The sequence below is a fragment of the Pteropus medius genome, unplaced genomic scaffold (assembly GCF_902729225.1).
Source record: "Pteropus medius unplaced genomic scaffold, Ma_sr-lr_union100, whole genome shotgun sequence".
Classification (NCBI taxonomy): domain Eukaryota; kingdom Metazoa; phylum Chordata; class Mammalia; order Chiroptera; family Pteropodidae; genus Pteropus; species Pteropus medius.
The window spans coordinates 17,585,947-17,605,008 of record NW_024352784.1 but is presented as its reverse complement, the minus strand read 5'-3'; the positions used below and the strand labels follow the sequence as shown (position 1 = coordinate 17,605,008).

The window sequence follows — 19,062 nt, the reverse complement described above, 5'->3', positions numbered from 1 at the left end:
AATGAGTAGCAACCTAAATGTTCAAGAATAGGAGATTGGTTAAACGCATTTTGGTAAATGCATACAATGAAATACTATTGAAACCAGATGCTGTTTGATGTATGACCAAATGCATTTTCTTTTCTTGGTTGTTTCTGCCCCTCCCTGTCTCCTTTACTAGGAGGCCTGTAAGTTATGCTTATGGTCCCTGGAAAGAAAATAGAGACATAAGATGTCGTTGCTTTGAGTTTCAAACAATTTCACTTTAAAATTAGTTGCTGGACTTCCAACTCATATAGGTAGGATTCTATATATGAAGAACAAATGCATAGAAGATTGATTATAGAGAAAATCAAAGAATAACCAAGAGGAGAATGTGATATAAAGGAGATTTCTGCCACTTACTAAAGGAAAATTCCTTCTTGGAGTTGGGAGTGGGCAGGATAAAAGCAAGAGCGAGAAGAAGAAAAGGTCAAAAACAGAGATGCAAATATTATAGCTTCCATTTTGTAGTTGAATCTCTGTAGCTGCAGAAGAAACAGTAGTAGATTTGCAGAATTCGAAGAATATTAGGGCTGGTACCCTAAATCCCCAGGCATAGTTTGGAGAGGATTCAAGCTTCTCCCAAGCCTTCCCAATTTATACAGTTCTTTTTTCAACAAGGTGATTGTAATGATAAAACAATAATGGCTATGGAAGGTGCCTAGGCATGTGGGGCCAAGGAAACGTCACAGTGTCTTGAATACACTCCAGCAAAAAGTAGAATGAACAGCTGGGATTATCAAGCTCCCTGAGCAGGATGCAGATATGCTAAGAGGACCAATGGAATTGAAGAATTTGGGATTCAGGTCTAGAAAAAGACAAAGATGAGATTGAGAATGAAGCTAAGGCCAACGTCCACAGTCACCACCCGTGAGTCATAACATGACTTCTAAAAAGTCAGATGATACCAGCCGTACCCAGGCAGATACTGGTGAAGGGCAACTAGTGACCAGTCAGTCTAAACTGTACTTTAGTGAATACTGCAGGAACCCAAAACACATCATGAGGCCCAGATGCCCCTCATGTAATGCTATGACGACACCGTCATTGCATGGAGACACCATTTTGGGAAAGAGAATCCAAGAAAGGGGGAGAAACCTGAGGGATAGAGGAATTACTGTCAAGTGAGTGTTTTAAACAAGAAGATAGTGATACTTTCACTGGGTAAATTTAATCCTCAGTGGGAATGAGAGCTCAACAATACAAAGAAATTTGCAATGAAAAATAAAAGAAGTCTTTTGATATTTGTTGTTATTTTCAATATTTTTGTACATATGTATAAACCTTTAATTCTGCTGCATTTACACTATGTAAATATTTTCAAAATGCTGGAACAGAACTTTCATTGATACAAAACACTTTTACCACTGCTAAAGTTTAAAATGAAAATAAGACCACAGAATATTATTTATAGTGTTAAAAATTTGTGGAAAGTACATAAAATGTATATATCAAATTTAAAACTTTACGTGTGAGAGATGGGATTAGGAGTAATTTTTCCTTTTCTTTTGTGATTTTCTTAGTTTCCTCTATATTTAAAAAGTGTTATTTTTTAAAATTTACTTTATTGAGATACAATTTACATATAATAAAGTGTGGAGAATTTAGGTGCACAGTTCAATCAATTTTGATAAAGGAATTAAACTCATTAACACATCACTCTTATAAATATCTTGCAATAGTCACTCGTGTTCCTTTGGAGCTGAAATATCCTCCTTGACCCCCTGCAAATACAAATCTGATTTCCATCACCATGGACACGATAGAATTTGTATTTGGCTTCTTTGGGTCAAAATAATGTCTACAAAATTTATCCACGTTGTTTTGTGTACCAGAAATAATTCATTTATTTTTAATTTCTAACTAGTGTTCAGTTATTTCAATATATCATAGAGTTTTTCTTTTTTTAAATCTGTTCACCCATCAAAGGATATTTGGATTGTTTCTAGCTTTTAAAATTCATTTTTAATTAGTTTTTCTAGAGAGTCTGACATGAAATCTTAAATTATTAGCCTTCTTAGAAATACTTTACACTTCACTGTTTAAAAATCATTTCACAAATATATAAATCTTGTAATAGTTTAATTTCATTTACCTTACCCTTTGGGTTATTGTTTCCATATATTTTAATTCTTTATACATTATAGACATGTATTATTTTTGTTGCAAGCAGTCATTTGCCTTGTAAAGATATTAAAATAAAAAAAATGATGGTCTTTTTTTACTCAGTCACAAATTACTTTTTTCTGAGCTCTCCTTTCCTTTATGTAGATTATGTAGATTTCTTTTATACAGATTTTCATTCTGTATCACTTTTTTTCAGCCTGGAAAAAATTCCTTTAGCATTTCTTATAGTACAGATAATGTTGGCAATATATTTTCTCAGCTTTCATTCATCTGAAAATTTATTTTATTCTCACTTTTGTGAGATGTGTTCACTGAACATATAATTCTCTTGTACAATCCTTTCCTGTGTCCTCTCACCTTCCCCAAATTCCAGTTCCTTAAAGATGTCATTACTTTGTCTTCTGACCTCTATTGTTTCTAATAGGAGTCAGTTGGCACTTAGCTGTTGTTTTTTCTGGTGTGCGATATACCATTTTCCTCTGAGAACTTTTAATACTTTTTACTTTATTTTTGATTTTCAGCATTTTGACAGTTATATAAAAGGTTTGATTTTATTTTTGTTTATTCTTTCAGAAGTTAGGTAAACTTTGGGGGCCTGTACATTGATATTTTTCAAATTTGGGAAAAATTTTCCCACAACTTCTTTAAATATTTTCTACCTCATTTTCTCTCTCTTCTTTTAATGACACTAATTGCACCTATATTAAACTTCTTGATGTTGTCCCACAGGTCCATGAGGCACTATTTTTTAAAATTCTGTTTCTCCAATAAAATCCATAGAAGAAAACATAGGAACTAAACTCAAGGACCTTGGACTTAAAGAGGATTTTATGAATTTGACCTCAAAAGCAAGGGAAGTAAAAGCTAAAGTAAATGGGACTACGTCAAACTAAAGAGCTTCTGCTCAGCAAAAGAAATCGTCAACAAGATAAAGAGAGAACCATCTGAATGAGAAAATATATTTGTAAGCAACACCTCCAATAAAGGCCTAATATCCAAAATATACAAAGAACTCATATGACTCAATAACCAAAACCAAAACCAAAACAATCCAATCAAAAAATGGACAGAGGACCTGAACAGACACTTCTCCTTAGAGGATATACAAATGGCTAACAAATATTTGAAAAGATGCTCAACATCACTAGCTATTAGAGAAATGCAAATCAAAACCACAGTGAGATACCATCACACACCTGTTAGAATGGCTATTATCAACAGGACAAGTAATAACAAATATTGGAGAGGATGCAGAGAAAAAAGAACCCTTATACACTGCTGGTGGCACTGCAACTTGGCACGGCCACTACGGAAAACAGTATGGAGGTTCCTCAAAAAACTAAGAATTGATCTACCATGTGATCCAGCAATCCCTCTACTGGGTATTTACCCCAAAGACTTGAAAAACCGTATCTGAAAAGATATTTGCACACCGATGTTCATAGCGGCGTTATTCACAGTGGCCAGGACGTGGAAGCAACCAAAATGTCCTATGATAGATGATTGGCTAAAGAAGCTGTGGTACATATATACAATGGAATATTACTCAGCCATAAGAAGAGATGAAATACTGCCATTTGCAACAACATGGATGGGCCTCAAGATAATCACACTAAGGGAAATAAGCCAGACAGAAAAAGTTGAAAATCACATGATATCATTTATATGTGAGATATAAACCCAAAAGCAACAAATGAGCAGGACAAACAAACAGAGACTCATGGACATGGGCTATAGACTAGTGATTACCAGAGGACTACAGACTAGTAGTTACTAGTGTGTTGGAGGAAGTGAAGGGAGAGAGACGGGGTAAAGGGGGTCAAATATAGGGTTTAGGGGGAGTGAAATAGATAAAGGGGATCAAATATATGGTAGCTGAAGGTAACTGGACTTTGGTAAACACACAATAGAATATACAGATGCCAAATGATAATGTACACCTGAAATTTATATAATTGTATTAACCAATGTTACCCCAATAAACTTAAATAAAAATTAAAAATGAGTAAAAATGAAATCCTGTTTCTCTGTTTTTCAGTTGAAGTGGTTAATTTCTATGGATATATCTTAAAGTGTATCTATTCTTCCTACTGCTATTTCCAATCTTCTATTAATGTGAAGCAGTGAAAATTTTAAAATTTTATTTATTTATTTATTTTTAAGCGAGGCAACCCTTGGTTGACCTCACAGATAACACCTACAGAACCTGGTCTTCCTACGTGGTCTCCCATCCAAGTACTAACCAGGCCTAACCCCGCTTAGCTCCGAGATCAGATGGGATTGGGCTTGTTCAGGGTAGCATGGCTGTAGATGAATATTTAAACATTTTATATGCAATTTCCAGAGTTAGCATTTCTATTTTGCTTTAAAAAACAATTTCCATTTTTTAGCTGAAATCCTAATCAAGACTTAATAAGTTTACTTTTTTGGTTTAAGTCCTTCATAACTATTTAATACCTACTTTCAAGGTATTGGCTGCTAATTATAACATCTGAGGCATGTAACAGTTTTTTTCCTTTGATCGATATTTTTCTTGATTATGAGTCATGTTTTTCAGCATCTTTGCATGTATAAATTTTTTTTTATGATATGTTGGACATTGTGGATAATATATTGTGCAGAGTTTGGCTACTCTGTCTTCATTAAAATTTTTCTGATGGACAATCGATTACTAGAAAATTTCCTTTATTCTGTTAAAGTTCTGTTTAGTGTTTGTAAGGGCAGGTCTAGAGTAGCTTTACCCTAAAACGTGATTCTTACTCTGGAGGCGTGGCCAGTCTGGTGTTTTAGCTGCAGGCTCAGGTGTTAAAAAAAAAAAAAAATCTTTTCAATCTGATTGGGCCAGTATTTCAAACTCTTCTGAAATGTCTCCAGACCACTATCAACCTTGTAGTGGTCACTCTCTGATAGGTCTTATACTGAACATGCAGCCTAGTCCTTGTCCAGAGATCTGTAGCCCATTCACTGATCCATTGTATTCTGTTGCCTCCTACTGCACAACTTCTTCCTGTCTGCTAAACTGTTCTGCAATTTCCAGGTGTTTCAGGAGCCCTGCACTCTGATCTTGGCCTCCTCAGCTCATAGGAATCCCTCTGGGCTATGTTTGGGTTCTATTTCTCTGTGTTGTAGTTAGGAGATCATATCTACCAAGGCAGAAAACAGGGTAGATCATAGGGCTTAGCTTTTCTGTTTACCTTTTCTTAAGAACTGCAGTAATGCGTTGTCCATTATCTAATTTCTGAAAATTTTTGCTTATTTGTGGCAGGGAGGTAAGTCTGGTACTGGTTAATCCAACATAGGAGGAAGGAGAAATCCTTCAAGTATGTACTATTTTTGATGAGAGAAATATACATAAACATTATTAAAATTCACTTTATTTTCTACTTTGTTATATTTGAACCTTGAATTGCAAGATGTGAGTATCTGGCACATAGTCAGTGTCCCCAAATGATTGTGACTGACTGACTGAATTTTTTCATCATCGATGTGAATTTTGTTTCCAAATTCATATCCTTTCTCTTTTATTTCCACATTACACAATCATCTTCACTTCGTGACAGAGATTTGCACATAAACAATTCAGGATCAAGCCATGAAACGGCCAGTATGTATTGTTATCACCTCTCGCAGGAAAAGTTATTTTATTTTTTTCATTGTGAATAGTTAAAGAAAGAAAGGAGAAAAGAGAAATGTCGTTTCAATCTTTTTATATTGCCAACCTATATAAACTAAATAATCCTTTTTTAATCTTCTCTTGCTCTTTTCCTTTAATTCTTCGTTTTGTGTTTGTGTGTATGTGTATGTGTATAATTTAAATCTGCTTTTACTATGAATTATTGGATATGCACTGGTATAAAATTTGCTTTGTTTCATTGCTTTATATACTGTATTCTTCCTTTAGATCAAGAATATAACTAAAGAAATTTTAAAATATCTAAATTAGTTTCTTAATTAACTGTAAAATTTTCTTCCTTCTGACAAGTTATTCGAAGGATCTGTTTAAGCTTCTAAATTGGATCTAAAAGAGCAATGTCTGAAAAAAGAAAAAATGTCTGTTTATTTAAAAACATTAAATCAAGCAATTCTTAACTATGCAGTTCACTTTTAAGGCATAGAAATTGCTGCTGGTCTGTTTCTTTGGGAAATTTATAGAGGATTTTTCTCTTTTTGAATTTTGTATTGTTTCACATAATGCTTTGGATTTTTGCTTATAAGTCTATAAGTAAAGGGGCATTTAAAAACAAAAGTTATGAATTCTGAATTTTTTTTTTTCATTTTTAATGTAACTCTTTTTGCCTCTGGTTTCTTAGCATACTACCAATCTGTCACTTCCCTCCTCTTTCCTAGAAGGTAAATGACTCTAGGGTCCATCAGCTGACACCCCAGCAAACCTTCCTGTCCTGAAATGTTCCTGGAAAAGTCTATTCAGATACACTGACTCAGCACTGCAACACTGATCATTCTGCTGCATGATTGAATTTTTCTCTCAGATACACATTTACCAAGCACCTGTTCTCAACCAGACCAAATTTTAAATGGTGCCTGCAATTTCTGATTCTGTAAGATACAGTGGAAAGTGCACTGAACACATAATCAGATAAACCTGGATTTGATTCTTGGTTTTGCTGCTTGCAAGTGTATAATCTCTCTGAGCCACAAATTCCTCACTTGTAAAATCCAAATCATTACTATCATTCATATGTACCTTATAAGTAGGTAACTTGCAGGATCAATAAGCTAAAGTAGGAGCTCTTAACAAGTGTATGGTATTAATCCCAGGTCAGGAAACCTGGAAGTAATGGGTTCTTTTTTGCACCAGAGTTGATTTATCAAACAATTAACACTTTTTGGAACTAACCGTCTTGAGGAGAGAGCCCACACCATCCTTTAGGCAGCTGGAACCAGTGGGCTATCTTATATTGACAAAGTCACATGAGAGCATAAGTTATTTGCGCCTAACCTTACAATGAATGTTTCTCAAAGAAAAAAAAAAGGGGGTTGTTTTATAAAAGTTTAAATTTGTTACCCCCTGCTGTAGGTATCATTTAAAGTTCATGTTTTACTAGCTTTTTGTTAAGTAATTTTTAAAGATAGACCACAGGCCCTGAAGCCAAAGAGAACTGAATAAAAATTCCAACGTTTCTACTTACTAGCTGCATAGCATTGCTCAAGTATGAATCTCATCTTTCTTACTCATTAAATGTGGATAACAACAACATGTATCTTTTAGGGTGTTTGTCACAATTAAATACGATAGCCTATGTAAAAATGTTCACTCTTGGCGGTCATCAAATATTAGTTCCCTTTTCACTTTTCCATTCTGGCTCTGGTATATGCTGCTAAATAATAACTTTAAAAATCTGCTGGGTTTTACAGAGACTCATGGACATGGACAATGGACTAGTGTTACCAGAGGGTAGGTGAGAGAAGGGGGAGGTAGACGGGGGGAAAATTTAAATCATTTCTTCAATTAAAAATAAATTAATTAATTAAAAAAAGAAAACTAAAATTGCAAATGATTTATTTAAAATATTTATGTAATCAAAACTTTAAAACAGAAATTAAATTTCAGATTTTAAAAGTAATTTTATTTATACTTTGATATTTATTAAATATATTTTGTAATTTTGAATAAAATATTTTTAAAACAGAAAAAAAGTAAAATAAAAATCTGCTGGGTTTTAGAAGCCAGCTTAGTCAGTTGTATGACCAAAAAAGTTTGCCTGTATTTTGGCCACTTGTGTTGGTCTAACAATCTGTACAATTTCTGAACCTCAGTTTTAAAGTTTTAAAATGAAAACATAAATGTGATTGAAATTATAAATGTAGAATAATTTTAAAACATTTGCCATTTCTCTTGATAATAAAAGAAATACTTTCTTTGGCAGAATTGTGAAGCCCAATGTGATTTCTCCACTAAGTGTGGCCACAAACTCAGGACAACCCATACCATACATTGATTTTACTCATGTATCAGGAAAACCCTGTAAAATATGTATTAATCAGGGGTCCCAAGATTTTGAATCAGTAATGAGGAGAGAATGAAAGAAACTTGATTGATATTAGGACAACACCCCTTGCACCACCACCACTCATATTAGACTTTGTTATTTAAAGCATAATGATAAATACCTTGGTAAATGTACAAATTTGAAATTATTGTGTAATTATATTTGAGATTACAAAGGACCAAACTATAACTATTGTTAATCATTCTAGAAGGAAGTAAATTTTAGCATGGAAGTGAAAACTTAGGGGACACACTTTGTGATGAAATAAGAGAAAACTTTACCTTACTCTGGGGCTGAAAGACAATTTGGTCTTGATACTGAACCATAGAGAGGACCTGGCAATGACGATGGGAACCTTCCCTTGGCTACAGAGAGGCAGCCAAGGTGGAGCCAGGAGATGGCTCTCTAAGGAACACTGGGAAATGTCTGAGGTTTTGTAGTTTGTTGTAAATCATTCTGTGTCTTGCTTATGGCCCTTCCATTATCCCTGGACCATCCATTAACCCTCATCAAGAGTAATAGAATAATCCTTACTATTTTGTGAGAGATTCAGGGAAAGGGCATGTTCTATACTTGAAACAATATGAAAAAGTAATAGATTTATCATCCCTCTTGAGACTGGAGTGGTGATCACAGCTGTGGTAACCAGCAAGGACAGCTGTGTACATCAAAGCAATGAGCTCTCAGTAGTTGTTGGCAGCAAAGGCAATCAATCGTGGTCCATGAAGAAGCGAGAAGAGCTGGGTCAGGAAAACACAGGAAAGTTATTCCTGAGTTGGTGCTCTGGAAATCACTGACAAAACTGTGGAAATACTCAGGTGTCTAATTACCAGCAAGGAAGGCAATGGAAACTCTTAGTTTTTGGACTTGAAACACACATTGACCAAATATAATTTAATCATAGCCTGTCTTGAATTAACATTTTAATATTTAAAGAGAGAATTAAGAAAAACTGAAATAATTCAGTTATAAGTATTTTTATGTGAATCATGGATGCGAAGCATTTTAAGCAAGATCATAAGGTTTGTAATACCTTGCCACTAGGAAAAAGAAATTATTTTCCAGATTGTGAAATTGAATAAAAGTTTGAAGTGAGGAACTGAAGAAATGCGATGACAAGACTTTTATTTCTAGGGAGAGTGTCTGGGCACTGTTGGGAGAGAAGATTTCGGAGCAGCTCTTTTATGAAGGTCATAGAAGACAGTTTGTAAAGATATTTGATCTAAAGAGAAGGTATACCCTTGAAACATTTCAGCTGCATAATTAATATCACTTAAAAAAGCAAAATTTCTTCATTCTCCCTTAAACATTTTATTGTATAACCTCTGTGGTGGTATTTCTTTAGCAAGTATGTACTGCTTTATTTGGCCAATATTGATTATTTTCCTCTCTTTCCAACAGACCTTGAAATAAACATTTTTTGTTAGGACTCTTGAATGCACTAAAGCATCAGGAATTTAGCTACCTTTTACTTTTAGGATTTAATATTAAACCAGTAGAATGTTACAAAAACTACTGAAAGTTCTATATTATTCCTCAAGAAAATATCTCCCTAGGTTAAAACTCTGATTGATAGAATTTTAAATGACTAAAGATATATTAGATTTGGAAGTTATTGTAGATGTCATCTTGTCTGATCCTCTTAACTATTCAGGAATCTTTTTTGCATTATTTCTAATGTTTCTTCTGTTTAAATGTTCTACTTCTTATTCCTCATAAGTAATACATTCCATTTGGGCAACTCTAGTAAAATGTGGTTTTCATAGGCACCTAAAAGGTATGAACTTTCTGGGTTTAAGCTATTAATCTTTAAATTACCCACAGAGAAATCCTAATAAACTTCACCACCATGTGTTCCTTTAGAGAATCACCATTGTCCTGGGTAAAACCAGGAACCATCCTGCTTTTCCATGGGAGCTTAAGCCCAGTGACCTCTAAGATCTTGGTCAGTCCAAAAGCTCTCCAGTTAGTTGGAAGCCTGGAGTCTGCAATTATGCTCAAATTTTGATGTCAACAGAACTTGGCTCTTTTTATGTAATCAGATTGGCCAATGTTGGGAGATCCTTATGGGTTATGAAGAGATCCAGAGCTCTTTCTTTACTATGAGATTCTCTGTTTGGAATGTTGCCTCAATTGCATCTTCATGATTGGTCAAAAGTAATGTGAACGAAGAGAAACCAGTGACCACAATATAGCTAGATATACACTTTAACTGTGCTTTGTGCTCGGAGATGCCGCTGAATGTGAGCCGCAGCTCTGATGAATAGTGGTGGTGCTCCTGGTACAAGAGAACACCTTAAGACTTTCAGTAAAATAAGAAAGCTACGACAAGATTTAATCAGGCAGAATGTTGAAGTATAATCTCTTTTGGACTTCTGGTAGGGTCCTCTTTACCCATCCTCATATTATTGTCACATCTCTGTTGCCTACTTGGACCTGGTGGGGTTTTCAGTCTACTCAGCAGGATGTTATATTAAACCTTTTGATAACATTGACCAAACATAATTTATTGGTAAAGACGACTCTCAGAGTTGTATGTCAACAGTATGTTGTGTCCACAACTAGTTACTGAATACCCGTTGCCTTCTGGCATGGTGCCAGAGGGTTCCCCTGCTTCATCTTTTTGTTTTTCTCATCACTAACCAGTAAAATAGTATTCTTATCTTCAATTTACAGATAAAAAAACTGAGTCATTGACAAGGTTAATTACCATGCTCAAGTCACACAACTAATGGGCGGCACAGTTGTACTTTAACACAGACAAACTCCTATATTAGTTTCCAGTGCTTCCGTAACAAATTACACAAACTTAGTGTTTTAGAACAACAAAATTTGTTATATTATAGTACCATAGGTCAGAAATCCAATATGGTCTCCACGGGACTAAAATCAAGATATTCACAGAGCTTCTTTTCTTTCTGGAGGTTCTACAGGAGAATTGTTTCCTTGTCTTTTCCAGCTCTTAGAGATCACCTGCATTCCTTGATTTGTGGCTTCCTTTTTCCATCCTCAAAGCCAGCAACACAGCATCTCTCTGACCCTGCTTCCATGATCACATCTCTCTCCACAGCTGAGAGGACCAATGTAAGATTGGGCCCCATAAAATCTCTACATCTCAAGGTTCATAACTTAGTCACATCTGGAAAGTCCCTTTTTACATGAAAGAAAATATATTTATAAGTTTCTGGGATATGGACATAAAATTTGGGCAGGACATTATTCTGCCTCCCTTCATCCTTTTGATTCTATTCCATTAATCTATAGCTCTTGACCACGTCCTAGCCTTGCTTCATACATTTTGTGATATTTCCGGCATCTAATCCATTTCTGCCAAACATGAACACTCAATAAAGCAAGTTAATAGGTATATTAAAATATCAGAATTTGGAAGTGGTTCTTTTACTGTACACAAATGGGCCAATAATGATTGATTTGAGGGGTAATTGTTTGTAACATCATTCTAGACTCTTAAATTGGGAGATAAAGGTTAATCAGTTTTCTCAGAGGAACAGAGATGCTTATTCCATGTGCATTTGAAGCAACAAGATGTTTTCTTGCTGTACAACCCTGGCTAATTAGTTGACAGCATTGTTAATGCATGTGCTGTTGGGAATATAATGGATGTAACTGATCTCTGCTTTAAGGATGAGCCCTTTGGTCTGGAATCCTTCTGGGGAAAGAACATTCAGAAACTTCAAGTATGCTAAAAAAGTAAAACAGAAAGCATTGAAGTTTCTCTTTTCTTATGATGAGTTTTTGTTTTGTTTTGTTTTGTTTTGTTTTGGCCTAGTTCAGGTAAAGACTGGGTATAAGCAATAAGTCAGGATGCTAGAAAGTAAGATCTTATGGATACATATTAATTGGAGTCAGTGGGAATACCACAGGAATATTCTTTGAATTAAACTCTTGGTGTTATCCAGCAAAAGAGGGGAAAAGGTAAAGTCTGACTATTTGATAAATAATAATTGTTTCTGGTATCAGGCCTGGCTGGACTCACAGTGGGGGAGGAAGCCTAGAGGAGTGGATGATTGAACAAGGTGGGCTACCTGACAGAATGCTAAGACCAGTCTGAATGCTGAGACCTGAGGATGGGGTTGGAGCCAGTAGGTTCCCTTGATACTGCTGCAAACAACTGCAATCGGTACTAAACCAATTTTTAGAAAAAGAGTGAAATTAGATCAAGGATCATTTGGGGATATATTACAAAGAATATCTTGACTAGGATTTGGCATCTTCATGCGATTAAGAAATTCTGTTCAAACAGGGAATAAAAGATGGCACAATGCCTTTGGCAGAATTTCAAAATGCCCAATGTTTCTCTTTGGTTTCCCTAGAGTCTCCCCAGAGACAGGTACCTGTAGATATTATACAAACCAAAACAGGCAGCTGAGAAAAGCAGGCAAACTATAAAGAGAGAAGTGTCCCTTTAAAGAAAAGCTGAAGGTGTAAATTTGGGCTTCCCAAAACAGAGATAAATTTATGCATTTCTTGGTGGGACTGAAAAATAACTGTGAACATAACGGCAATGCCACTTCAAATTACTTACTGCTTGAGGTAGGGGAGGCAAATGTTTTATTAATAAACAAGCAATTAGAGCACTATTTGTTCCCAACTATAAGAGTATGGGAGGGCAGAGAGGCCAAGCCAAAAAACCTCCACAAGAGAAAAGATTTACCAATTTAGTGGGACTGACAGACTTGGTGATAAAAAGGGATTTTGCTGTGTAGTATCAGGGAGCAGCTGAAGAGAGATGGCCACAGGTCCTGAGAGTGCCAGATTTGCAAGTTCCAGAGCTTCCTCATAGGAGTCAGACCTTGGCCTGATTGATTAGGGTAGACTTTGGGAGGCAGGGAGGGAGGAGAATAGAGAGAGAGAAAAGGAAGGGAAGGAGGGAGAGAGAAGGGGTGGGGAAGAGAAAGATTTATATTGCTTCAGATGGTGCAGAGTATAATTTAGGAACTGCACACTCATCCATCATGAGCTGGCTAATAACTAATCAATGATTGCAGAGCACTTGGAAGGTACTAAGTTTTACATAAATGCTAAATAACAAAAATGCTAGAATTTGGTTCAGGATTGTAGCCAAATCTAGCTTGCCAGTGGAAAGCTGGGAAGGTTATTTGTTTGCAGAAGGGTCTGGGGTGACCCTAGAACCCTCATTATAAACCACACTGGGTTCCCTATGCATGTGACTGGGAGTGATGTTGTGGATTCTCAGGTGGTTTAACTGTGCTGTAATTAGGGGTATTGAACTCCAGGAGGCACTGTTGACTCTCCTGCATTCTTTGCCACCACATTAAAACTGGCCTGCTGCAGAGATGAGGTCACATGACTCACAGGCATGAACGAAACTTCTTGATTAGGGGCTGCACTGGTTGTGATTTATCAATTTAGAGCTGTCATAACAAAGTCACTGTAAAGACATCCAGCATTTACAACCAATACAAACACTGCCTCCTGCAAAAGTCTTTGCCTTTCTATAGACACCTGCCCTACCTTCTCCTAGGAACAAGACCTCAGAACCTGGTAATTCTTCATCTGTGACAGCTCTTTGAAGAGAAAGACTTAGCTCATTTTCTGATTCCCAAAACTCCTTTTGCCATTTTAGGGTCTAAGTTATCTTTCCACCTATAGTTGTTAGTATCTTTGTTTTGTTTGTTTTTTAGGAAGAAAGAAATAGCTCCTCCCATTTAGGAAACTTAATTACCAGGGAATTAAACCGTCAATTTTAGGCTGCACAATGAATTCTCACTGCAAAATCAGCTGTGGCCAAAAATATTGCAACAGTGTATTCTTAAGCAAACAGCAATGTCTCTGGAATGTGTGTGCATAAATATTAATTAGGAAGGGAAACAAGACAGCAATGAAACAATTTCTATTAATTATTTTGGCTCATTTTCAAATTTGTTACAGTTTATCTGACTTTCTTTTTCCATCTTGGAATAATCTGTTTTAAGCTATTTATGCAGTGAAGATATCTGAAAGTCGGTGACTAAATTTACTGGTTAATCTTCCTGAGAAGGAAATTTTTTCTTCTTTGCTAATCTGGGCCTACGATGAAGCAGGGAGGAATTATTTTGATTTTTCCTGGTTTGGCCCAGTGGCTCTCGTGGATAAGATATCAGAGGATTCTCAGGAATTCTTGGTTCTAATAGGGCCTGTTTCCCAAAAATTATTGACTCGAAACTTCCCAGAGTTTTGTGGTGCTTAATAGTTCAGATATTCCCACTTGGAAAGACCAAAAAAAAAAAAATTAAAGTGTAAATGCATCAGTTTCATAGTTATTCAGATAAACTTACCCAGGACTATCCATTATCTTCAGCACAGTCAACACTCAGAAGCAGAACACGAAAGTTCTCTGAGCAGCCAAATGGGTGCCCAGAGAGAATTTCAGAGTTAATTTTACGTTTTGTTTGACAAAGTTCTAACAAGTTTGATTACCTTTGTATTTCTTCCATTTTGTTTGTTTGTTTTTTATTTATGCCCATGAAAGATTAGAAGTAGAAGTGAAGGAGGTCAGTATAGTGCAACTGCTAGAGATATGTAAGGACAGTAGCAAGAAGTGATAGCTGATGCAAAGAGCTTAAAATGAGCAGACACAGCGAGTCTGAAAGCCAATGCCAAACCATTGAGAATATGGAAAAGAAACCTTCACATTCCCTTCACCTTTAAAGACCAAACCATGAAATATTTTACATTCTTAACCGAAACCTTGTATCATCAAGAACAGAATCAACTTAATTCACAAAAGAAGAATTACAAATGGCCAAAACACAAATTTAAAAAATGCTGAACATGAGTAATTAAACTAATGCAAATTAAACACAAAGCAATATTTATTTTCTGTCAAATTGGCTAAGATTTAAAAAAAAAAAAAAAGATGGTACCTACTATTGCCGAAGGGACAAGGAGGCTTGTGTTCTCAGCTGAGACATAAATTGGTACAACCTTTCTAATGAGCACTTTGGCAGTGCAAGTAAAAGGATTTTAAAATATGTATACCCTTTGACCCAGCATTTTCAAATATAAGAATTTATTCCAAGGAAAATAATTCTGTGTTCATAAGGTGTCAAGAATTTAGCAAAGCTACTTCATAGTACTGCTGCCTACGTATTTTGTTTGGCCAAGTGGCCATCAGGGGCCTTACACTGACACCAGCCCCATCATGCAAACACAGGCCCTAGATAGCAGCCTGCAAGGTCACAAGCAAATGCAAGTTCCTGATATGCCTTCTCCAACAACACTGGTAATCAATAGTTTCCCCCACCTCCCAGGAACTTCCCCTTGTACACGCTTTAGATAATACCCCTGTAGAGCTTTTCAAAACCCTGCTCTTTTTGGTTTGAATTAACCAATCAGGCCTTAGCCTGGGAACATCAAAGTAATCCATCCGTTGACCATAATAAAAGCATATGCCCCAGGTCCCGCCTCTCTTTTTCTGCTTGTACCTTTCCTGGACTTACTCATGTGGCCCCTGGAGATGTGCTATGTATCTCCTCCAGGCCCTGTGAGTAATAAACTTACCTATTTCAATTTCTCTTGTGGTTTTTGTTGAACCACAGCTCACCATTCAGCACCCTCTGCTCCACTTGACAAATGTTAATTTAACAAAATTATAACATAAGAATTTAACTTCTAAGATTGTTAGCAGAGAATTTTTAGTTGCAAAAAAAAAAAAATTCTAATATTCTAAAAATAAATTATGTCCTAGCTAAGTACAATAATACAAGGTAATCAGTATTATGTAGAAGCTATTTGTTGATATAGGAAGATATACCTATAATTTAAGTGAAAAAAAAAACAGGTTACAAAAAGTTACCAGTATATCTTAATTTTTCCTTCAAAACACATAGAAAACAAAAATATATGTCAAAATACTACTAATAATCTTTGAGTACTGAATCGTGGTTAGTTTTTACATTTTTAAATACTCATATTTATTCTTTTTCTTTTAAATATAAATATATATTCTCTATTAACATAGAATAAAGTTTTAAAAATAATAAAAATTGTTCAAGAATCTATATATATTTTATAAGAGGAGCATTAAAGAGAAAGACAGACTCCAATTATTTGAGCATATTCTAGTTTAAAAAATAGTAGAGAAGGGCCAGTACATATTAGAATTATCCCATTTTTATGATTTGCTCATTTATTCATTTATCTGGTTTTCTAGCAATATTTTCTGAGCACCTACTGTGGGTCAGACACTGGTATATAACAATGAATAAAAGAAGTATGTTTGCTTCTGGGATCTAATGTTCAGCATAGTGATTATAGTTAATAATACTGTATTATATACTTGAAAATTGCTAAGAGAGTAGATCTTAAATGTTCTCATCACAAAAAATTATTAATAATGTGACATGATGGAAGTGTTCACTAACACTACAGTGGTGATCCTTTTGCAATATATAAGTACAACATGTACAGCTTAAACTAACACAATGTTATATATCGATTATATCTCAATACAGCTGAGAAAAAATGTAGGTTCCTATCTTAGTGAAGCTTACAGTCTACTTGGGGAGATGGACAATCCTATAATTACCATAGAAATTAAAAATTACAACTGTGACAAGGGTACACAAGAGGGCCACAGAGCCTGTCAGAGAGAATTAGGATGAGTAAGGGGACAGCAGCACTGCAGAGGGCCCTTGGAGGGAGGGTACCCCAAAGCGTGAGGGGCCCAGGGAAGGCCTCTGTGGATAGAGTATAACAAGCGACGGAGCTGTTATATAGGGTATGGTTCTACGGGTAGGTATGGGCAATGGATGGTGCAGGGTCTTTAAGTCCATTCTCAATTTTCTCTCACACCTTCTTAAGAGCAATGGGAAGCTTTCCATGCTTTGAACAGCATATGTATGAATGATTTCTCGTTTGAAAAGATAATTCTGACTTGCTTATGGAACACACATTAGAGAAAGACCTGAATGAATGCAGAGCCACAAATTAGAGTGCTATAAAAATAAGAGAAGCAGAGGCGTAGGAGGGGAGGTTGCCTTGAAACATGGGGTGATGACGGTAGAGATGAACAAAGGAAAACCGAGATAACTGTTATTCAGTAAGTGAATTTGATGATGAAGTAGATGTGAAGCTGAGAAAGTGCAGAATCAAAGATGACTACTGTTTGGTTTGATCATGACTGACAGGATGGTGGTACTATCCCTCGAGATAAGAAACAGTGGCCAGCAGCCAATGTTGAGGGCAGAGAGAGATCTGGTAATGATCTGACTTTGGCCATGTTAGTCTGAAATGTATTTAAGACATTCAAGGGGAATCAAATGACAGGTGATAATCCTAGTGTGGAATTAAGAAAAAAAGAAGGCATCACAGAATTCTCACAAGTCTGATCCTTTATTGTCACCTGCCATGATATGAAAATCTGTGCTTTTTTTTTTTCTTTATTCCTCTCAGAATAACTCTTTCAATATAGCGTGTGTCCTTTGAGAAGGCCGTGGCAGAATATCATAAAATAAGATTGTCACATATGACCTGAAGTTTAGTTAGATGCAATGCAGGGATCTACAGTGGCCACATCATGGGAGGTAACAGAGAGACCCATATCTGGTTGTTTCATTCTGTGTTGCTATTATAATCTCCTTTGAAAGCACGTGGTGTATTTAATACTTCCTTCATTTCTTGATAATGCCAGATACTGTACTGTTATTTTAGTATATAGCTGGCAGAAGCTCGCTCAATAAATAAATCAATGGATAATTGGCTGAATAAGCATGTGAATTCAATTTATTTCTTCAGTATGCATTGCTTATGCACATGCATTTTTTTTAGGTGTTACTGGTGTTTTTGAAGAACAGATAATGGAGAGGACCTAGAATTCTTGGCTGGTTCCAGTCACTGTCTTGCTGCTTTGTTTGGTCCTTGCACACAGGTCTGGCAAATGTTTTCTTGCTAGCCAGAGTTCAGCCTCAAAGCCTTAATTAGCCTGGTCCAGAAGACTTCTCTTGTCCCATAAGCACGAAAGTAGTCTGAATCCATGCTCTGGGGTCCTTTCATCGTTTTCTTCAGCCTGCAGTGATGGGAAGGGTAGGGGAAGAGGGGAAGGAATTGATTCTACTTTTATAGAGTAAAAACAAGCACAACCAACAGTAAGAAATTTGGTAAATAAAAAATTACTCAGTCAATTCACATACACACACGCACACATTTATAAATATACAAAAATTCCCCCAATATAAGTGAATAACTAAAACATATTTTTTCTTATCAGATTTACAAAAACTAAAAGAATTGATATCGTTTAGTACCGACAAGGGCGTGGGGAATGAAACCCATATACCCATTGTTAATGTAAATTGGGACAACTTTTTTTGGGGGGCGGGGCACATCACTTTAGCAGTGCACATCAAAACATGCATATGCTCTTGAATCCAGAAGTATCCCTTCCAGATATTTATCCTCTTTCCAGTAATGCCTAATACTTTTGTGCTCTGATTATGCACCAGGTATTACTTTATGCTTTTTTACAGGTATTAAGTAACTTATTTTATACAAAACTCTAGGAGATAGTTTCGATTGTGACGCAGTTTGTAGAGATGAGGAAATTGAGTCATAGGATGGTTAAGTAATTATCCATGCTCAAGTTGTTAATGAACTACAGCAGGCAGTTTTGCTCTAAAGCTACTTATGGTATCTGCCTTTATTGCTTCTTGTATAGATAGGCAGAATGTCATGATATTGAAGAGTTCAGGCTCCCTGAAGGTTGCCTTTCTTCTCTTCTGATCTAATTATACACCATCATCAGAATAGCATTAGCATCCTCATTTCACTGGACTGATAGTTTGGAATCAGAAATAAGCAGATATTCCATGGGCGAGAGCAGAAATTTTGACACTTCTCTGGTTTCCTTTTGGTCTACTTGACACCTGCCACTGTTCAGCAT

General features: G+C 35.9%; 1 pseudogene; it reads right to left on the bottom strand.

The window, feature by feature from the left end:
* Positions 1-4,342: 4,342 nt before the first annotated feature.
* Positions 4,343-4,460, bottom strand: LOC120590580 (uncharacterized; annotated as a pseudogene).
* Between the last annotated feature and the right edge of the window lie 14,602 nt (positions 4,461-19,062).